Below are 21,972 nucleotides of genomic sequence, written 5' to 3'. Positions count from 1 at the left end.
AACCGTGGTAATTCAATTGACACACTTATCCAAATCTCAATGAAATAGTAATTAAAAAACAAATGCATCTTATGATTCCAAATGTAACCTCCTTTTATACCTACATAAAAATTTCTACATATCTTACATAAAAATTAGTTTTAACACAATAATTCAATGTTACTTTAGGTACAAATAATCATATAAATAAATAACGAACAAAAAGTGAAAGGTTAAACTAGAATTATAAAATAGCGTATTTTAATAGAGCATCCGTTAAACGAATTGAACTTTCGATATTAAAATTAATGTTACGCGTAAATTACTCGATCGTTAAGGAAACTCAATTACTCCGTGATCGTCTCGCTAATTAGTTAAATCGAGGTTTCACCGTATTCTCGATGATCCATCAAGTTACACCTGCTTGTAAAAGTAAAAGTATCGTTTTTTAAGGCGGTTCAACAAATTTTCGTTTATCCTCTACAAATTTAATATTATTTAATATTATTTTTGAGCCACCCCTACATTATAATTTGTTCGATAGCAGCATTAGTCTGAATTCATTATTGCTACAATTTTGAGACAGCTAAATTTACATAGGGTGCGAGAGAAAAATTTTGTTGAGTTACCCTAGTACTATGAATTGTCCAATAGTTGCATTAGTCAGAGTTAATTATTGCTGCAATTTTGGCATAACTAAATATGTTCCTATATGAAAATTTTTGGAGGGTGAGAGGGGAAGAACAATTTTTTGAGCCACCCCTACACTGTAATTTGTTCGATAGCAGCCTTAGTCTGAATACATTATTGCTACAATTTTGATACAACTAAATTTATAGAGGATGACAGAGAAAAATTATGCAATTAAATTTGTAGAGGGTGGGAGAAAAAAAAATAATTTTTGAGCCACCCTAACTGTTTTTAAAATGTCGCCAGAACCTCACAAGACACCGCCTAAAAATCAATAACCATTTTCAGCCTCTCTTTCTCTCTCTTTTCCCTCTTCGTTGACTTTTACACGGTTTTTCTCTGACCCAGAATCCCTTGCATGTAATACTTCTAAATATGTGGGACGATGGGAATGTAGATGCATAAGTAACGACCGGTGTAACAGTTCAGGGATCACAGATAATGGAACGTTGTGACACATTTTAATTTACTGTTTCATATAGTGGCTTGACGTAACGTCTTCTTTATCCGTAATTACACTAGCACTATGATACCATGTTAATTTGAATAGAAGACAAAGAATGGCGTTTAGCTTGCTGAAGTAATCTAGGGAGATTGTATATGGATTGTATTTCTTTCGCTAATTTGATATTTTTTAGATAAATTTTTGTTTATTTAATTTATTAGATTGTTGAGATTAACTTAACGTATTATTATTTTTTATTCGAGCTTAGTTTGTTAAATAATTTTGAGAAATTTTTAGGAGAAATTTTATTAGACTCTGTGAAAATTGATAATTTAATTATACTTATTTCTGAGTTAATATGTATTCTTATTTGTGAATATTCAAAGAATGTAAAATTTCATCTATTGTTATAATATTTTGATGATACAAAGTGTATTTTGTTATAAATATAAATATATTTATATAAAATTGATAGAGTACAGTGACTTCGTGTCGATGGCTGGATCGTGACTGACTCCCGCTGAGTTTCCTATTCGCTGAACCGATTGACGCGATCGGTTGGCGCGTAATTTAAATGCAATGCTATCTAAAATAAAAATAAAACTAAAATTACAAATAAAAATGAAAAATTTTTATGACACATTACAGTTTAATAATAAACTATATGTTTTTATTTAACAATTCAATACAAATTTAACAAAAATTATAATATGACAATTCCATAAAAATAATTACGAATACAAATATCAACGTCAGTAAAAATTTTCTTAAAAATTTCACTTTATAAGGATATAATTGCATTAAACTCATAAAATTGACTGTGAAGCCTAAAGTAAATAGTAAATTTTAATTTGCTAATTAAAGTAAATTTGAATTAAATTTAATCCCAAAATAACTATATAATAACAAAAGCCCTAAATGCATAGAAATAAGAAAAGCAGCAGAATTTTATGGTTCTATTTTACTATGTTGCCAGGTGCACTTCAAGGTTCAATAAATCAGAAGCTATGTTATAGCACATTCATGCTCAGGTAAATCTACCTGGCTATTCAAAGGGGATTAAGGCGCAACCCAGTTCCAACAACCGTATTTTACTTTTAGTTCAGTGGACTTGAAAAGTGGAAAAATATTCTTAAACTTTGCCCTTTCACGGTTTCTCTCGTTTTGTAATCGTAGATAAGAGTGAAAAGTGTACCATGGAATAAAAGACGTAGGAACTTAAAATCGTAATCATTTTTACATTTGACAATTTTTTAAATAGAACTTCATGAAAAAATTAGATAAGAGAAAAATGGAAATGTTCTCCTGTTAGTTGCACGAAATATTTTTGTATTGGAAAATTCATTTTATTAAATGAATTGCAAAAGTTATTTACTATTAACAAAAGAGTAAAATTTGGTTTATTAAAAAAATAGTAAAATTTATTTTATTAAAAAAAGAAGTAAAATTCATTTTGTTTAAAAAAAAATAGTAAAATTCGTTTTATTAAAAAAATAGTAAAATTCGTTTTGTTCAAAAAAAGAGTAAAATTCATTTCATTAAAAAAATAGTAAACTTCATTTTATTAAATAAAAGTAAAATTCGTTTTATTAATTCATTTTATGAACAGAATTTTAGACAATTACTAGAAAATATCATTTTATTCATTCATTTTATAAAATGAATTTTAAACAATTGCTAGAAAATGGAAAAAATAAAATTTTTCATTGTCAATTCGTCAAACTAAAAAATTTATTATTTAAGAAATATCAAGAATTTAGAAATTATCTAAGAATTATTTTATAAACGATTAATATTTGAACATCGATATTGTTAATTGGAAATCTAATACTTAAACATAGATTTCCAGTTAACAATGTAGAAAGGGTTAAGTGAGTGTCGAGTCCCAATCGGTTCATCCGTAACGTTATAGTTAAACGACCAGTTCAAATAACAAACAACGGGTGCAAGAAAACACAAGAAGAGGTGAGTGTGCCTCTATAAATATAATGTTCGAGGTGGGCGAACGAGGGATGCAATTCTGCTCAACTAGAGCGACCAAGCCGACCAATTTTACAGACACCGTGGGCGTCGATGAAGAAGCTGCTGCTAACACTATAATTCAGATACACGTATTCCTGGATATTCTACAAAATAACGGATGTATCAAATATTTAGGCATTTTTACTTTTAAATTGTAATACGTGTTAAATTTTTAAATATCTAAATACTTAATGTGCAAGTTTAATATAAATGAAATAAAAATGAATACGCAATCATAGTTAGATATGATAACATAAGGAGATAATACAAAAATATAATGAATACAAGCTAGTTGAATAATATAAAAGAAAAAGTATCTTTGGTACAAACGCACATGTTGACTGAATGGGACGAACAACACTCATCACTTAAATTCCTAAATTTCTGAATTGTGAAATCCTCAATTGTCCAAATGCCCAAATTCTTAAGTTTCTAAATACCTACATTCTAAAATCAACAAATGTTCAAATCTCAGAATCTCTCAATACAAAAAATTCTCATATCCTCAAATATCCAAATCTCTGACTACTCAAATATCCAAATCCCCAAATTCTTAACTCCCTAAATTCTGAAATCCACAAACATCCAATCTCTGAATCCCTTAATACAGAAATTCTCATATCCCCAAATATCCCAACATCTAATACTTCAATTTTCCTATCCTCCATTTTCTGAACCTCCAAATCGCCATTTTCCCTATCGAATCCTCCCCTGCTCCACATCGTATTATACAAATAAATCGAACACTCGTTCACCTAATTCCAATCAATCTTTAATTTACAACAGAAACTAGAACTCCATTTCGTACATTCAATAATTACTTTCCAACATATGGATGTTCCGGTTCATATAAAATCCATTTGCCTGCGCTTTCATTTTCAGAACGAAAGAGGAGTCGAAGGAGATCGCCAATTTCCTCGCATTCTACTCTCAATCTACCGGGGAAATTTTATTCGAAGGAGTTTGTTGTCCCCTAATTGGTCCTGCTTTCTATCGCGAGATATACGAAAGGAATGAAAAGGGAAGAAGATGGATGACGAATGGTGCACCTAGATGACCCTCGTTGATAACAATTCTTAACGAATAAGCTCGATAAAACGACGAAAATATAAATTGCTGTCCAAACGAGATATCGGGTCAATAGTTCTCTGTACGTGTTAATTAATCGTTAAACTACTAAATAATGGAACTGACTGAAATTTTATCTTAATGTGCAAATTTGGGATTTTTGAATCTTTTAAGGAGTGATAGTTTTGAAAAAGAGATGAAAAAATTTAATATAAAATGTAATTTAGGAATATTGGCAAAATTTTGTTGAATAATTTGTTCAAGTATGTTATAAATATTTAAATAAGTGACTACATCGTTGGTAAAATATATATTTAATAAATTATACTATAACTTACTATACAGGGTATCTCACAACTGTAGGTCCCTGAAATGTGGGATAACTGACGCGATTCTGAATAAGATTTCCCTTTGCAAAAATGGGATTTGAAGTTTCGTTTTTGAATTATTAAGGCAAAACACGGACCAATCAGAGCGCGAGGATTATGCATGCGCAGACGCGAGAACGGCAGCTTTGGATAACGCGTAGTTATCCAACGCGTGGTAATCCAACGCGTAGTAATGCAACGGGTGGTAATGCAACGCGTGGTAATCCTACACGTAGTAATCCAATGCGTAGTAATCCAACGCGTACTAATACAGCGTGTGGATATCCAACGCGTAGTAATCTAGCGCGTGCATATTCTACGCGTAGTAATCCAACGCGTAGTAATGCAACGCGTGGTAATTCTAAGCATAGGAATCTAATGCGTGGTAATCCAACGCGTAGTAATGCAACGTGTGGTAATGCAACGCGTGGTAATCCTACACGTAGTAATCCAATGCGTAGTAATCCAACGCGTACTAATACAGCGTGTGGATATCCAACGCGTAGTAATCTAGCGCGTGCATATTCTACGCGTAGTAATCCAACGCGTAATAATGCAACGCGTGGTAATTCTAAGCGTAGGAATCTAATGCGTGGTAATCCAACGCGTAGTAATGCAACGTGTGGTAATGCAACACGTGGTAATCCTACGCGTAGTAATCCAATACGTAGTAATCCAACGCGTACTAATACCGCGTGTGGATATCCAACGCGTAGTAATCTAGCGCGTGGATATTCTACGCGTAGTAAGCCAACGCGTAATAATGCAACGCGTGGTAATTCTAAGCATAGGAATCTAATGCGTGGTAATCCAACGCGTAGTAATGCAACGTGTGGTAATGCAACGCGTGGTAATCCTACACGTAGTAATCCAACGCGTACTAATACAGCGTGTGGATATCTAACGCGTAGTAATCTAGCGCGTGCATATTCTACGCGTAGTAATCCAACGCGTAGTAATGCAACGCGTGGTAATTCTAAGCGTAGCAATCTAATGCGTGGTAATCTAACGCATAGTAATCCAGCATGTGGATATCCAACACGTAGTAATCCAACGCGTAATAATCCTCGCGCTCTGATTGGTCCGCGTTTTTCCTTAATAATTCAAACACGAAGATTCAAACCCCATTTTTACAAAGGGAAATCTTATTCAGAATCGCGTCATCTACCCCTCATTTCAGGGACCTACAGTTGTGAGACATCCTGTATAAATGAAATAATTTTTATTATAGTCTTGTCTAATAATTTTCATAATAATTTCACTATTAACTCATTCCATTTGCTGCTGAATATTAATTTATATCTTATTGATAAATATTTCACCCTCCAAAACTAGGTTTTTCAATCCATCCCGATGTCCCACTTAAAGGAGCCGTCTGACGATCAATATGTATACTGTCAATATTATCGAACGTGAAGAAACGGATTGACATATTGTCCTTAAAAATATTGACCAGGTGATTCACCAAGAACCAAAATGTTTTTAATATTGATAACACAGTAATCACTGTACCAGTTTCTCTTTAGTTGAACACGACACAACGTGAAACGTATTGTCGTTACATATTGAACGCGTGAAGCAAACGAAATTTGTCAATAAATATTGACAGTGTTGATAAATTGTATTGACAAATTGAATTTGCTTCATATGTCTAATATTTATCGACTTCGATTTGTCATTTAACGATGTTTAGTCAGGGAAAAGCTTATGCATACTTTATTACATTTATTGTTAATATTTTAACGTGCTGGAAGTGCAATTATCATTAACATAAATAATTATCAACCTTTCAATTTTCATTTATTTTAATTAATGTACATGTTTTGTTGTATATAAGTTTGAACTAAAAATTCAATTATACAGATTAATATAAATATAAATATGAACAGCGCACAAATACAAATGTAAAAATAATTAAATATGCAAGTATTAAATTTAAGTAGAAGAATGTTTATTATGCAGTAATAAAGAAACATCATAATCAGGAACATTCGTTAAGATTTCCCTTGAAAGAAAATCCGCATTGGTTTTCCACCCCTGGTCCGTGCATTCAACAAAAACCGGGTGCAAGATGTAGACAAGGAAACGGGTACAATTGAAAGGAAGAAAAGTGCGAGAAAAAGGAATTGAAAGACCATATCTTACAATGAATAAAAGCAATACCTAGAAGAAGTAAAAGGAGCGAACAACTAAATCCTCCACAATGCGTATTGTAGTACACCCATTTTAATGGAGAAGAAAAGAAATATGGGATACATTTTCGGTACACGATGCACAGTCTGATATTCTTCAAGTGTCACACTGTTTCTTTTCAATTTGATACTTGTTACAAGTAAATATAGACATCAGTATTTTTACTAATTTTTTATGAACTTCCGATCAATAAATACCGTATCGATAAAATTAATACAACTCTACATGCACCCTCAAAAAGAAAAAAATGAAAATGTAATAAAAATTTTACAATTCCAGAATATACATAATAAATTATAATACGTATAGTATTTATCGTATATGTTAAAAAATATTTTTCTGAAACAGTTATAATTCATAATAATTAAATTTGTCTACCCCTAGCGTTCATTAAATCGAAACGTGGAGGCGTCGTCCGATGAAAGCCGCGGTCATCAAACTATTAACCGGAAATTTTTCAAAGACAAGGGTGTTAATAATGGACGAATGGTTACCGGTAATATTGGCCGGCACATGGACACGCGTTCGACCAATAAAATCAATGGGACGAGAATAGTATCGTACGTCGTTGATCGAACAAGTGCGCCTACATGCTTCAGCAACGATGTGCATATTATTGTGCACATGGTGAATGGTCTAGGTGTCGTTGCACGGCTGGCAATAAAGCGAGGTCCACAACCTGCTTGTCTGTCGTTCGTCTAGCTAACCTGATACCCGTTAATTGTCGTAAATTTATAACTTGGCGACCAGAGAAAAGAACCACGCCAATGTACAGTCGACACCAAATCTGGCTGACCTACTAAAAATGCGACGCTCGAAGCGAAACAGTTGTTCTACAATTATTAGATTCTTCTTTTTTAGAGATTTCGCAAGATTTGCACGTTTTAGAAATTTGAGAATTTCAGTAATTGTGGTAATATAGGGACTTGAGGATTTTTAGAGATATTGATATGGGAATATAGGGATCTGGGGATTCGCGGGTTTGCAAATTTAGAAATTTGAGAGGAAAGAAATTTTCAATGATAGAGATTTGGTAATTTGGGAATTCGTGATGCATAAATGTGGCGTCTAGGGAATTCAGAAAGTAGTAACTATGGCGTCTAGGGAATTTGAAAAGTACACAATTGGGGTCTAGGGAATTCCGAACACAGAAATTTGGGGATCTAGGGAATTCGGACCATAGAAATTTTGGGGTCTAGGGAATTCGCAAATTTGAAATTTGGAGGTCTAGGAAATTCGGAAAATTGAAATTTCACAGTCTCGGGAATTCGGCTCATAGAAACTTGGGGGTCTAGGGAATTCCAAAGCTTGAAATGTGGGGGTCTAGGGAATTCCAAAGCTTGAAATTTGGGGATCTAGGAAATTCCAAAGCTTGAAATTTGGGGTTTTAGGGAATTGCAAAGCGTGAAATTTGGGGGTTAGGGGATTCCAAAGCTTGAAACTTGGGGGTCTAGGGAATTCCAAAGTTTGAAATTTGGAGATTTAGGGAATTCCAAAGCTTGAAATTTGAGGGTCTAGGGAATTCCAAAGCTTGAAACTTGGGAGTATAGGGAATTCCAAAGTTTGAAATTTGGGGATATAGGGAATTGCAAAGCTTGAAATTTAGGGGTCTAGGGAATTCCAAAGCTTGAAACTTGGGGGTATAGGGAATTCCAAAGCTTGAAACTTGGGGGTATAGGGAATTCCAAAGTTTGAAATTTGGGGATATAGGGAATTGCAAAGCTTGAAATTTAGGGGTCTAGGGAATTCCAAAGCTTGAAACTTGGGGGTCTAGGGAATTCTAAAGCTTGAAACTTGGGGGTCTAGGGAATTCCAAAGCTTGAAACTTGGGGGTCTAGGGAATTCTAAAGCTTGAAACTTGGGGGTCTAGGGAATTCCAAAGCTTGAAACTTGGGGGTCTAGGGAATTCTAAAGCTTGAAACTTGGGGGTCTAGGGAATTCCAAAGCTTGAAACTTGGGGGTCTAGGGAATTCCAAAATTTGAAACTTGGGGGTCTAGGGAATTCCAAAGCTGGAAATTTGGGGGTCTAGGAAATTGGCAAATTTGAAATTTGGGGGTCTAGGGGATTCCAAAGCTTGAAATTTGGGGGTCTAGGGAATTCCAAAGCTTGAAATTTGGGGGTCTAGGGGATTCCAAAGCTTGAAATTTGGGGGTCTAGGGAATTCAGAGCGTAGAAATTTGGGAATCTAGGGAATTCGTAAGCGTAGAAATTTGGTCATCTAGGGAATTCTGAAGCGTAGAACTTTCTGTATCTAGGGAATTTGGTATGTAGAAATTTTGGGACATAGATCTACCCCGAAAAATCTAGAGATTTAAAAGTGCATAACTTTAGGACTACACCAACTTGAAAATCCTAAATATGTCAGTACACATTTCAAAATCTAGAAATATAAGATTCTAGGGATTTGTGGTTCTAAAAATTTGACTAGGAACGCACCATACATATACTCCCTAACATTAAATACAATAAAGTACATATAAAATGAATACATTTGCATTTTTTCGATATAAGCACCTTTGTATCAGAAAACGATAAATGAACATATGACACTTCTCTCAGCAGATTATACGAAGTAAATCGCTCAGATGGTCACACTCCATAACAGTACTTTAATTAAGACAACAGATTCAACGAACGATAAATAATGCAATACCGATTTTCTAGCAGAAGTGTTCCGCAAAAGTGTAACGCAGCACGATGCACTTTCTTTCGTCTGCGAACGCATACGTGCGCATCCGAAGAGCCTGTACAAGTTAATAAACTCGCAACAGCACTCTGTGTTTACTTCGTCTGAGGGTTGTCTGTCGTCGTTGACGAACGTGCTAATTGTCGAGGGAATTTAAGGAGGCTTGCTAATTGCGACTCTGACGAATTCTTTCACGCTTGCTTGTTAACCCTACTTCAACTACTACGCGATTTTGCGCGTACACTAGTATGCTGATCTTCAACATTTATATCTGATTATTTTTGCGTTCTAATTGGGCGGGTTTTTGGTGTTTGAAGTTTCAGAGAGATTAGATGTGTGATATGGGGTGATGGATGGCCGGAGGATTTTGGGGTTTTGGAATTTTTAAATTACTGAATTTTGGAACTTCGAAAATAGGATTTTAGAGTGCTGAAATTTTTGACACTGGAAATTGTGCAACTTTGGGATTTTTTAATTTCTACATTTTGGAATTATGGAATTTTCAAATTTTAGAATTTGAGGACTGGTTCACTGAAATTTTGGACTTTTAAATATCCAAATATTTAAACATCCAAATCCCTAAAAATCCAAATCTCTAAATATCCAAATCTCTAAATATCCAAATCCCTAAAAATTCAAATCTTGAGACATCCAAATCCCTAAAAATCCAAATCTCTAAGAGTCTAAATCTCTAAAAATCCAAATCTTTAAAAACGATAAATAGTAAGAAAGTTCGATTATCTGTCAAATGGAGATTCCACAGCGCGTAGTACATCGAAGCCAAGCGCTGACTGTTCTATTTGCCGTCGAGGAATCCTCGTACGAATTCGAAGAGCTTGGCGTTGCACAACGCGAAAATAAAAAAGACACGCATTTCGACGAGTGATACGAGTTACAAGCACGGGTCACCGGTTACGCGCGTTAAAAAAAGAAACCGAATAAAAGTCTTTGGATAAATCGACTACGAACTAGGGCAAACCTGGTCTGACCTCGTACCATCCCACGAACCACGTTCAATAACGAATGCACGAACAGAAGAGCCACCGATGACGTTTTAAGGACGCCTTCAAAACTCTAACAGCCTGTTCGCAACGCAAATTCGTCTAGCACTTCCTAATTCATGCATATATTAAACTTAGAACGACGATCGATAGTGACCTGATACTGCGCTCGTTCAAATTTCGCGGTTATTTTTTTGTAGAGGTAGTGAATCGTTTTATTGTAAACGTAGTCTTTTTTTATGAAGGTAGTTGGTTATCTTATTATAGAAGAAGTTGGTTTTTTATTAAAAATGTGCTGTATAATATTTGTGTCGCTAAATGATTTAACACAGTTAAGTGTTCGGTCATGGCGGCCTCATATAAGGACATGCTAAATAAATTCCTGCGGTATGCTCAGAAAATTTTATTGTTTATAAATGTTGTTCTTATATCGCGTCTATAGATTCTATTTGAGACAATAATAATTTAAATGACAATTTAAATTATTTAATTTGTAGTTCAAAAATTGTAAAATTCTAATAACTAAAAGTTAATTTCGAGAAATTAAAAAATTTCTCAAATCTAAAATTTTTAATTTTGAGGCTTTTTAATAGTAAATTTCTTAAAAAAATAGTGACATAAAAAGTTTGCTACAATATTGCAAAAAACACCAAAATAACAATATGTAAAGAAACATTATTCGTGGCGTATAATAATAATGATTATTATTCTTGCTATAAATGTCTTGTAATAAATAGTCTAAATTCCAATACTAATTTTAATGTTGATATCAGTATTAAATTAGGTATAAACATACCTTGGTTACCTTGTCGACCACTTGATTTTGGTTTGAATGAAAAAAAAATTATTGCAGCATCTGAAACAAAGGAATATCATGTTAAAAAATTTAATTAATTTTATTATTGTAACAATTTTTATAATAATATATTACTCATATACAATTTTTATTACAAATTATATGAATTACTGTAATTTCAGTAATTTTTATAAAATTTTATAGTAAATGATTAATAGTAACGTTCACTTAATAAATCAATTAAAAATTTAATTAGATAAAAATGTTAAAATGCAAGAATTCATGTATTTCTTTATGTTTGTTATTACGAATATTGACGTTAACATTACCAATGTTAAGTAGTCTCTATTATTGTAAATATATATATTTTTATCTCTCTCTGTATTTATATAAACATTTTACACATTCTATTTTTACTTCCAAAAATTTTTTTAACACAACGATCATTCAAACTCATGATTCTTCATATGAGATATTATCATAAGAGTTATTAACCCTTTCACTAAGTTTGACCTCGGTCAAAAGATATTCATGCATTATAATGATCCGCAGTAGCATTGTAATATTCAATTGAATGGCCAAACACGAGTAGAATATTTAATACAACATTTTATATTAAACAGAAAATATAATTCAGCTAAATATAATTCTTTCCAATTTCACATGTTAAAAACATGCAAATGTGACAGTACGTACGATAATTCTGCAAGAAGCTGAAATAATTAATTAGGAATCTTGAAGAGCGATGCTTGTGACCCCTGACGATTTGTTTTCTCTCATAAATTTTCCTTTTACTGGAAATAATTGAAAACAGATTACTTTAATCGCGGAGATATAGCGTTCCGTGTAACAAATTGCTTGTTTATTTTAATAATCGCAAGCAATGAGAGATTAAAAACATCTGGCGGAGCTCATCGTGGTAGAAAGTAAATGAGCGTCGAGATTATTGAGGTTAAAGGAAGATTATCGCTCTTTTTTATTTTGTTAGTTTGCTAATTTTTGGTTGTGGGAGTTTAAAGATTAGGGATTTGGGAATTTGGGAATTTAGGAATTGAGAAATTAGAGATTGGAGCATTAAGAAATTGGAACATTGAAAAATTGGGAAAATTAGAAATTGGAACGTTGAGAAAATTAGAATTTGGGAAATGTAGAAATTTAAGAAATTAGAAATTGGGACGTGTGGAAATTTGGCAAATTAGGAATTGAGATCTATAGGGATTTGGAAAATTAGAGAGTGGGATATGTAGAGATTTGGAAAATTAAAAATTTGGACGTGTGGAAATTTGGAAAATTAGAAATTGGGATATGTAGAGATTTGGAAATTTAGAAATTTAAGAAATTAAAAATTGGTATATATAGAAATTCGGAAAATTAGGAATTGGGACGCGTAGAAATTAGTAAAATTAGGAATTGGGACGTGTAGAAATTTAGAAAATAAAAAATTCAGAAATTCTGAAATTTTAAATCTTGACCATTCACAAGTTCCAAAAATTAAAAATTCCGTAACATGAAACATTTCTAAAATTTTCTAAAAATTTTTAAAAACTATCACAAATATCATATTTACTTACTAACCGCACAAATGAGAGATTAAGAGTATCAAACAAAGTTCACCACACCAAAAAAGTGAGACACGTTTCTCAATCATAGAAGATTGATTCTTCTATCATGAATAACATTATCTGCCATATCGAATGAGTGTCTTTGAATTATGTTCTAACCCTATTTTCATTTCTTGGCAGCGATATCATCGAAGTAACGTTTTATTTTTGGTGCACATCATCGTATTCAACGATTCAATTTGGAGTACTGTATATTAGTTTGTACACGTCATAAGATGATTTCTGGAGATTTTTAAAAGATAGGTATATCAAAATCAACATCAATAGCTATATCAAAATTGATATTAATAACACTATTTTTATTACCAATACATAATATGAGTACTTCTACCAACCATAACATTAATACCTATGTACTATTACTATTACAATAACAATTTTTAGTGATACAAAATATCAATATTAACCTTCATTTTTTAATCGATCAATAAAATGAAACTCGTTGCCAAGCTCACTTGATAATTAATGCATTAATTAAGATGTCTTCCACGATCACTTTTGACTCAAATATACAATATTCAAATGTAACTTGCAATTTTTATGATAATCTGATCTTGTAGATGATTATAACATCAATTCTAGTTATTTAGAGAACAGTATGGTAAGCAAGGATAAAACATGTCTTTTGGGACCACCTCACTTTTCTCTCAAATATAAAACACTCAAATGCAAGTCTCAATTTCTATGATAATCTGATCTTGTAACTACCCTATATTACACTCTGGCACCCACAGTTGTTCAAAGCTAGCTATAGTAAGCTAAATAAGAATGCAACTGGATGTCTTTCACGATCACCTGTATTTCATCACATGTACAATCACCTATATTTTCATCCAAGTATAATATACTCAAATGCAACTATCAACTTGTATCATAATTTAATCTTGTAACTACCCTATGTTACACTCTGGCACCCATAGTTGTTCAAAGCTAGCTATAGTAAGCTAAATAAGAATGCAACTGGATGTCTTTCACGATCACTTCACTTTTCACCCAAACACAAAACCCTCAAATGCAACTCTCAATTTCTATGATAATCCAATCTCGTATCTACTCTACTCCAGCACCCACAGTTAGAGCCAACACTACACCAAGTAAGAATGCAACTAGACATCTTTCACTATCACCTCTGTTTTTCACCCAAATACAAAACCCTCAAATGCAACTCTCAATTTCTATGATATCTCGTACCTACTTTACTCCAGCACCCACAGTTAGCGCCAACAGTATACCAAGAATGCAACCAGCTACCAAGCTCTGTTTTCTCGCGAATTTTAATCAAATCGTGATAAAAAGAAGTAGAGATGCCGGCACTTCCTTATCAGAGATAGTGTTAGCACAAGCAGAAACGACGAAGGGCTAATTCAAAGAGGACGATAAGAAGCTCGGTTAGAATCTGAGAGAGACAGATAAACCGGTAACCGTGATAACCCTTATCACACCACAATTCTTTGTCTTCCTTGTAAGAGTACTATAGCTTCAATTGTCACCAAGATAGTCGATTTGATGATTCATTATCGTTAATTGTAAACGTGTTGTTACACTTTGATCACTGTAATACGTGGACTTATTTGGTAATGGAAATAATTATCCAATAATCGATGATGATGTTCTTATAAGGTATTGATACGATGGAGCGATAAGATTGTGTTTATTTCTGAGTGGGTAAATTTATGTTGCAAGATTAATAAATGGATTGTGGGTTTGTAGATTTGGGAATTTGGGAATTGGATACTTTTAGATTATCAAGTTTAGAAATATTTAAATTTCCAAATTCTCGAATTCTTCAATTTGCAAATTTCTATATTTTCAAATGATCAAATTGTCATATTTCTAAATTTCTAAATTCTAAATTATCAAATTTCCTATTTTAAAAATTTGCGGATCCTTAAATTTCAAAACTCCCAAATTGCCAATTCGAATTTCTCCAATTATACAATTATCCAATTCTTCAATTGTCCAATTCGAATTTCTCCAATTATACAATTGTCCAATTCGAATTTCTCCAATTGTCCAATTCTCTAATTCTCTAATTCTCCAATTGTCCAATTGTCCAATTCTCTAATTCTCTAATTGTCCAATTCTCCAATTCTCTAGTTGTCTAATTCTCCAATTCTCCAATTGTCTAATTTTCCAATTCTCCAATTCATCAATTCTTCAATCGTTCAATTCTTCAATTGTTCCATTCTTCAATTCTTCAATTCCCAATTCCCCAATTCTCCAATTGTACAATTCTCCAATTCTCCAATTCCTCAACAAAAGACAACTAAACATCTCAAACTTCCAAAACCTAAAATCTCCCCCTCATAAAAATACCTAAACTCCAAACTGCCCAACCAATCGTCCAACTTACAAAAACCCTCCCTTCGTCGTTTTTCTTATCTACCCAACACAAGAAAACTATCGCGCCTACGCATACACGCAAGTGACATGGTCTCATAATTGCGGATAATTGACCCGGTAAAAATTTCACGCGATCACTTCGAAAGGAAGGTACACGCAGTTATTTGCCAGGGCTTAACGAGTTTTATCATAATTAGGACAAGCCGGGATAATGCGAAATATCGCATTGAATTACTGGCAAGAGCGCAAGGACGCGGGAAACTAAGTCGATTAACATACAATGATAAAAATTGCAGACATCCGACGAGTTAATTAGATGGGAATCTTTTTCTTTCGACAAAATAGTGCGTCATTAAAACTCGCTGAACGTTTCCATTATGGCACAACATGTTTGCCTTCTAATAATCTACATTATAGCATGATTCTGAGTGGTTCAGAAGAAGAAAAGGAAAATTCACTAGGTTTACGGATGTTTCTTGCATACCTATCTCTACGAACGCGTCAACTTGACGAATACATTAAAAGAAAAACCACATAGAAAGTGATATAATTAAACACTGCAAGAAATGAAAATATGAGATATTTATAGAAAGTTTTTATTATTCAATAATATTTTAGTACATTACTTCAGTATTCTACATTCATATTTTTACTTCCCTCTACCTTGCGAACTGCGATTTGTACTGTGACCCGGGTCCGAACCCGGCATACCGGCTGAGCCGGCCGCGTGCGACCCCGCACTAGCGAAGTCCGTCGTTTATAAGGTATTGTCGGTGCATTCATATTTATTATTGTTGTAATTTTTGCGTGGGTAAAACTAATTTACTAAAAATTTTATTTACATTACGATCGCGTGAAATTGACGCACATCCGTAGAGATAGTTATACCACATAGCAAATTTCAATATTTCAAAGCTTTTGAAGAAAATAGACTTCAATTACCTCGCTCAACAGATAAAAGTTAGTACAAGAAATAAAATAAAAATGTATTTTAACACCTATAATTATGTAAAAACTTAAAGTTGTAAATTATTTACACATGCATATTAATTACAAATTATTTATCGATGCATACTGACCACAAATTGCTATAATTACAACCTACAAATTAGCACAAAATATTTTTACTTTTATTAGCATAAAAAATGAATGCCCGAAGAAATACGGAGTTTATTTCTTCCTTCCTTTCCCTAATTGCCTCAGTCTATTTTAAATTTTCAGTGCTAGATAACGATAATGAACACCCACAATAAGTGTACAGTTAATGTATTAAGGTAACTCCGTGCATTCGCAGTAATAACAGTTCCTTGTACTCGCAGTAATTTCAATTCAATTTGCTATGAATCTTATAATTTATTTTTTACCGAGCAAGTTTTAGTGAATTAAGTTGATTGAAGATAAAATTGAAGATCAAAGTTTAATTTTGTGGGAAGGAGTTTATCCATAAATTTGCAAAAGAACTTATTTTTAAAACGCTCTTTCTATTTTTAGTTTATCGAGGTTACAGAGAAGTGAACTTCATTGCAATCTGAATATCGATCCAATGAAATTAACGACACCAAATTACTGATTGAATGAAATTAACCCTCTTACGACATCGTGACGCACAGACCAGTTCAAATATACAAAAATAAACCGCATTTGTCGTACGACTGAATTTTGAGTTTAATAATACTTATAATTTGTATAATCAAGGATTAAGTTCAAAGCAAGTTTAACACTTCAAGTTTATTTATTTTAATATTGTACCGATTTGGGGACGTAGCAATTTGGGGATGTAGGGATTTAGGGAAGTAAGGATTTGGGGACGTAGGGATTTGGGGATGTAGCATTTTGGGGACGTAGAGATTTGGGGATATAGTGATTTGGGAAGGTAGGGATTTGGGAATGTAGGTATTTGGGGACGTAGGGATTTGGGGAAGTAGGGATTTGGGGACGTAGGGATTTGGGGAAGTAGGGATTTGGGGACGTAGAGATTTGGGGACGTAGGGATTTGGAGACGTAGGGATTTAGGGATATAGCGATTTGGGGACGTAGGGATTTGGGGAAGTAGGGATTTGGAGACGTAGAGATTTAGGGACGTAGGGATTTGGAGACGTAGGGATTTAGGGATATAGCGATTTGGGGACGTAGGGATTTGGGGACGTAGGGATTTGGGGACGTAGGGATTTGGGGACGTAGGGATTTGGGGACGTAGGGATTTGGGAACGTAGGGATTTGGGGACGTAGGGATTTGAGGACGTGGAGATTCGAGAACGTAGCGATTGGGGGACGTAGGGATTTGGGGAAGTAGGGATTTGGGGACGTAGGGATTTGGAGATGTAGGGATTTGGGGATATAGCGATTTGGGGATATAGCGATTTGGGGACGTAGAGATTCGAGTACGTAGCGATTGGGGGACGTAGAGATTTGAGGATGTAGGAATTTTGGGGACGTAGAGATTCGAGGACGTAGCGATTGGGGGACGTAGGGATTTGAGGACATAGGGATTTGGGGACGTAGTGACATAGGGTTGTGCCAATTTGGATACGTAGCGATTTGGGGATTCATCGATTTAGAGATGTAGCAAGTTGGGGATATAGCGATATGGACATGCGCCGATTTGGGCCTATAAGAATTTGGAAGTATACATACATACTTGCAAATGGAGGGATTTGGGAATTAATGTATTGTTGCATGACTGACTCATCTGTCGAAAAAAATCACCCGTTAAAAGATCGCTACGATTGGAAAATAAACGAACTGCATAAAAATGCCTGGAAATACGTTCATCTACATTTCGATCGTCTCCACAAAATACTCACTGCCTTTAACAACCGAATACTTGTTCATAACTGTAGATTTGACGGTGACACACAGTAGACGGAAATGCGTATGTACGTACAGGTTTTTTGTTTTGTATATTATTCCCAACAAAGATTAAGAATGATTCAAGCAGAGTGCAAATTTCGAGCAATAAATTATGAATCAGAGCATGAGTAACGATCTCTGTGTTGAAGAATGATAGGGTAGCAAAGACATTAGTTTAACCTGAAAGCGTTAGACGCAATAAATAGTTTGGGAACGTGTTATCTAGATAGCAGCGGCAGAACTCGATGAATCAGACGTGGTGGTAGCTTTTCAGATTTTGCCCCGATGAGTAATCCAATGTTCCGAGAACCATGTTCACCACCCACCAGTCTGTCGTTCAATCTTGTTTTTCTGCGATGTTCTGGGATAAATTAATTTTTCAACTTTTTCGTATCATCGTACGTGCGATAAATCTTGTCGACGGTACAAGGAAAGATGAGAATACCTCTGAGACTACGAAACTTTCTGTTCGTTGAGGAATGTGTGAATTATACGCGGTGAAATAATTCGATGCCAACAAATGAGGTGGATGTTGATGTCAGGTGACGTTTGTGGAATTTTTGGGGAATTTGGGGGAATGCGTTGTTTAAGAAGGGGATTGGGGGGTTTTATTGTTGAGGGTTTGGTAAGTTGGGGATTTGGAAAATTAAGGGGCTTTACATTTGAGTGTTTGGGGAATTAGGAATGGAATTTGGGGATTTGGAATTTGGGGATTTCGAATTTAGGCATTTCCAGTTTAGGGATTTGGAATTTAGGAATTTACAATTTAGGGATTTGGGAATTTGGGGATTTGGTGATTTGAGAATTGGAAATCTAGGGATTTGGGGATTTAGGGATTTAGAAATTGGGAATCTAGAGATTTGGGGATTTAGGAATTGGTAATCTAGGGATTTGGGGATTTAGGAATTAGGGATTTTTGGAATTGGGGATTTCTGGAATTGGGAATCTAGTGATTTGGGAATCTAGGGATTTGGGAATCTAGGGATTTGGGAATTTAGGGATTTAGAAAATTTGAGATTTGGAAATTTTGGGTTTTGAAAAATTAAGGATTTCGAATTTAGGGACTTGAAAAATTAAGGATTTGAAATTTATGGATACATAAATCTAGAGAGTTGGAAATTTAGTGTTTGGGAAAATTGAAAACTTGTAAAATTAAAAATATTGAAAATTTAACAACTTAAAAATTATTTAGGAATTCAGATATGCTGAATAATAAATATTTAGTGATTTACAAATTTAGAAATTTGAAAGTTTAGAAATGTGAAAAATTATAAATCTTCAAATTTAAAAATTACAAAAATTAATATTTGAGGAATTTGAGAATTCCTCCCCAATCTTATACCACCCCCAAATTGACATATTAAATCGAATCTCAGTTAATTAATTCCCAACAAAATTTACTTAAATTTACTAAAATTAGTATCCAAACACTGTCCCTCAAATTCCTACATTTCAATTGCAATTAATCAACACCCTCCAAAATGACCAAACTTAAATCCACTTAAAATTACTAAAATTAGTGTCCAAACAGTCAGTTCTAAAACCACTTAAAATTACTAAAAATTAATGTCCAAATAGTCAGTCTTAAATCCACCTAAAATTGCTAAAATCAAATTCCAAACAGTCATTCATAAATCCACTTAAAATTACTAGAATTAGTGTGCAAACAGTCAATCCTAAATCCACTTAAAATTACTAAAATTAATGTCCAAACAGCCATTCTTAAATCCACCTAAAATTACCAAAATTAATATCCAAAGAGTCAGTTTGAAATCCACTTAAAATTACTAGAATTAGTGTCCTAACCGTCAGTCTCATATCCACTTAAAATTACTAAAATTATTGTTCAAACAGTCATTCTTAAATCCACCTAAAATTACTAAAATTAGTATCCATTTAGTCAGATGCCTGAATATCCTACCCCAATGTCCCAAAATCAATGTAATCCGCATACATTACACTTCCCACGTGTCTCACTTATCGATTGACATCAGCTACTCTAAAATTCTCGAAATTTTAAGCAGCTGCATAGGTTTAATTAAGCAGGAGAGACTGTTGTCCTTGGCTGCCAGTATCTCCCCCGGTTCTTCTGAACGGGTGCAACTGATGATCGTGTGCTTGTACAGGGTGGCTTGATCTCTGTTGCTGACGTCATTTCTTTCCCAGGACAAAGCTCCTAGCAGCGAGGGGTGCGTTTATATATCCCAGGAACATGGATGGGGCCGTCGCATGGCGCCGGGCGTCGAGACGCTTCTCAAACTCTCGCAACAAAACGTGCATCAACCCCCGTAACAACTACGATATTCGCCCGGCTTCTTTTTTCTCGTCTTCCGATTCTTCTCCCCCTTTTAAACTCTCTCTGTAGCTACCTATCCTATTTTCTCCATTATTTTCCGCCGATCCTCCCTTGTTTTTCGATTCCGTTGTTTCTCTAAGCTTTTACTTTCTGGGGCCCCCACTGCGGGTATCCCTGTTTAGCGATTCGGGCTTTTGTTCTTTGCTCGTCCTTGCGCGGTATTCGGTGTCGGTGTTATTTCAGGTATTCGCTCGAGGAGGGAGCTTATGAGACGAAATTTATTTTGAAACAAAGTACATATGCAAATTCTGAAGCTCTAGGTATTTGTAAATTTTGCAATTCATGATTTATCAAGCTGTACATTTTGCAATTCGTGATTTTTCAAGTTGTAAATTCTGGGATTTGTGTTCGGGTAGGTGGACGTTTATGAAATTGTAGTTGCAGAGATGTCGATTATTTTTCAAAAATAAAGAAGCGTGAAATTTTCAAGTTTAGACATTTGAAAGATAATTTGGTAATTTTGTGATCTGAACGTTTGAGGAATTTATGAATTTAAGATACTAAGGAATTTTCGAACGTGATACTTTTAGAAGCCTAGGGAATTTTCGAACATAAGAACTTTGAAAATCTGGGGAGCTTTCAAGTTTGACAAATTTTTGGAACTATGTAATTTCGGAATTTTAAAAATGTGGTGATCTAGGGAATTTTTATATATTTTGAGACCTAGAGAATATTTGAATTTTAGATATTTTGAGATCTAGGGAATTTTGAAACCGCGGAAACGAAGAAATTTAGGAAAATTTTGCAGTTGAGAAATATTGAAATGTAGGGAATTTTGGAATTACAGAAAGGAGGAAATCTAGGGAATTTTCAAGCTTAAAAAATTGGAACCCTGGGGAATTTTCAAGCTTAAGCAAATTGGAACCCTAGGGAATTTTCAAATTAAAACTTTGGGAATCTAAGGAACTTTTGAATTTAAGAAATATTTAAATCTATGGATTTTTCAAAATTAAGAAATTTAGAAATCAGGGGAATTTGAGATCTTAGAAAATATTCTAAGGATATTTCGAATTTAAGAAATTTGCACACATAGGGAATTTGACTTGGATTTGAATATTTGAAAATAAAAAAATTGGAAAATTTGAAGAATTAAATGTTTGAAAAATAAGAAATGTTTAAATGCATTACATTAGTGATAAAACTTTCTTTTCTTTATATCGCTGTTTTCTTATAGTTATAGAAAACCAAGTGCTACTCTCTATACAAGCCCCTAACCCTCCTTCTTGCATCCCTATTTTCACGAAATGATTTAAAATAGTTATTTCGGTAGAATAGAACCATTTATCTTACAACGATCGACATCGAAAAACGACGCAAAATTGTCAACAATACCCAAGAAGTAATAACTACATTCCTGATTAAAACTCGACAAAGAAGTACATCGACCCTCGAATGTTCGATTGAATTTAATTTCACAGTCCACTGCGATCCATCGATCGGAACATCCTACTTCGCTATCGCTCACTCGACACTTTGATTATTTAATATCCATTCGTATTCAGTCACCAGCTGCGAGATGCTTTTCAATAAAGATAGAAATTCATTGAAGCCG

General features: G+C 34.0%; 1 protein-coding gene and 1 long non-coding RNA gene across 13 annotated transcripts in view; one reads left to right on the top strand and one right to left on the bottom strand.

Annotated features, from left to right (window-relative positions):
- Positions 1-6,450, top strand: part of LOC143264106 (uncharacterized) — a 48,847-nt gene extending 42,397 nt beyond the window's left edge. The window contains exons 2-3 of the long non-coding RNA XR_013037602.1: positions 4,019-4,286; positions 5,908-6,450. This is a non-coding gene — a long non-coding RNA (uncharacterized LOC143264106). The remainder of the gene's footprint in view (positions 1-4,018; positions 4,287-5,907) is intronic.
- Mical (Molecule interacting with CasL) overlaps positions 1-21,972 on the bottom strand; it is an 83,110-nt gene that overhangs the window by 41,188 nt on the left and 19,950 nt on the right. For 10 of the 12 annotated variants that reach the window (XR_013037598.1, XM_076529643.1, XM_012288306.2 and 7 more), the window contains exon 2: positions 11,250-11,309. The exons of 1 other annotated variant lie outside the window; for it this stretch is intronic. The gene's annotated coding sequence lies outside the window, so the exon portion shown is untranslated. Of the gene's footprint in view, positions 1-11,249; positions 11,310-11,945; positions 12,044-21,972 lie in introns of all 12 variants that reach the window. One more of the 12 variants, XM_076529637.1, reaches the window with a different exon arrangement.

This window comes from Megachile rotundata, chromosome 3 (genome assembly GCF_050947335.1).
Source record: "Megachile rotundata isolate GNS110a chromosome 3, iyMegRotu1, whole genome shotgun sequence".
NCBI classification, from domain to species: domain Eukaryota; kingdom Metazoa; phylum Arthropoda; class Insecta; order Hymenoptera; family Megachilidae; genus Megachile; species Megachile rotundata.
The sequence above is the reverse complement of the archived record's forward strand: the minus strand, read 5'-3'. Positions and strand labels throughout refer to the sequence as shown.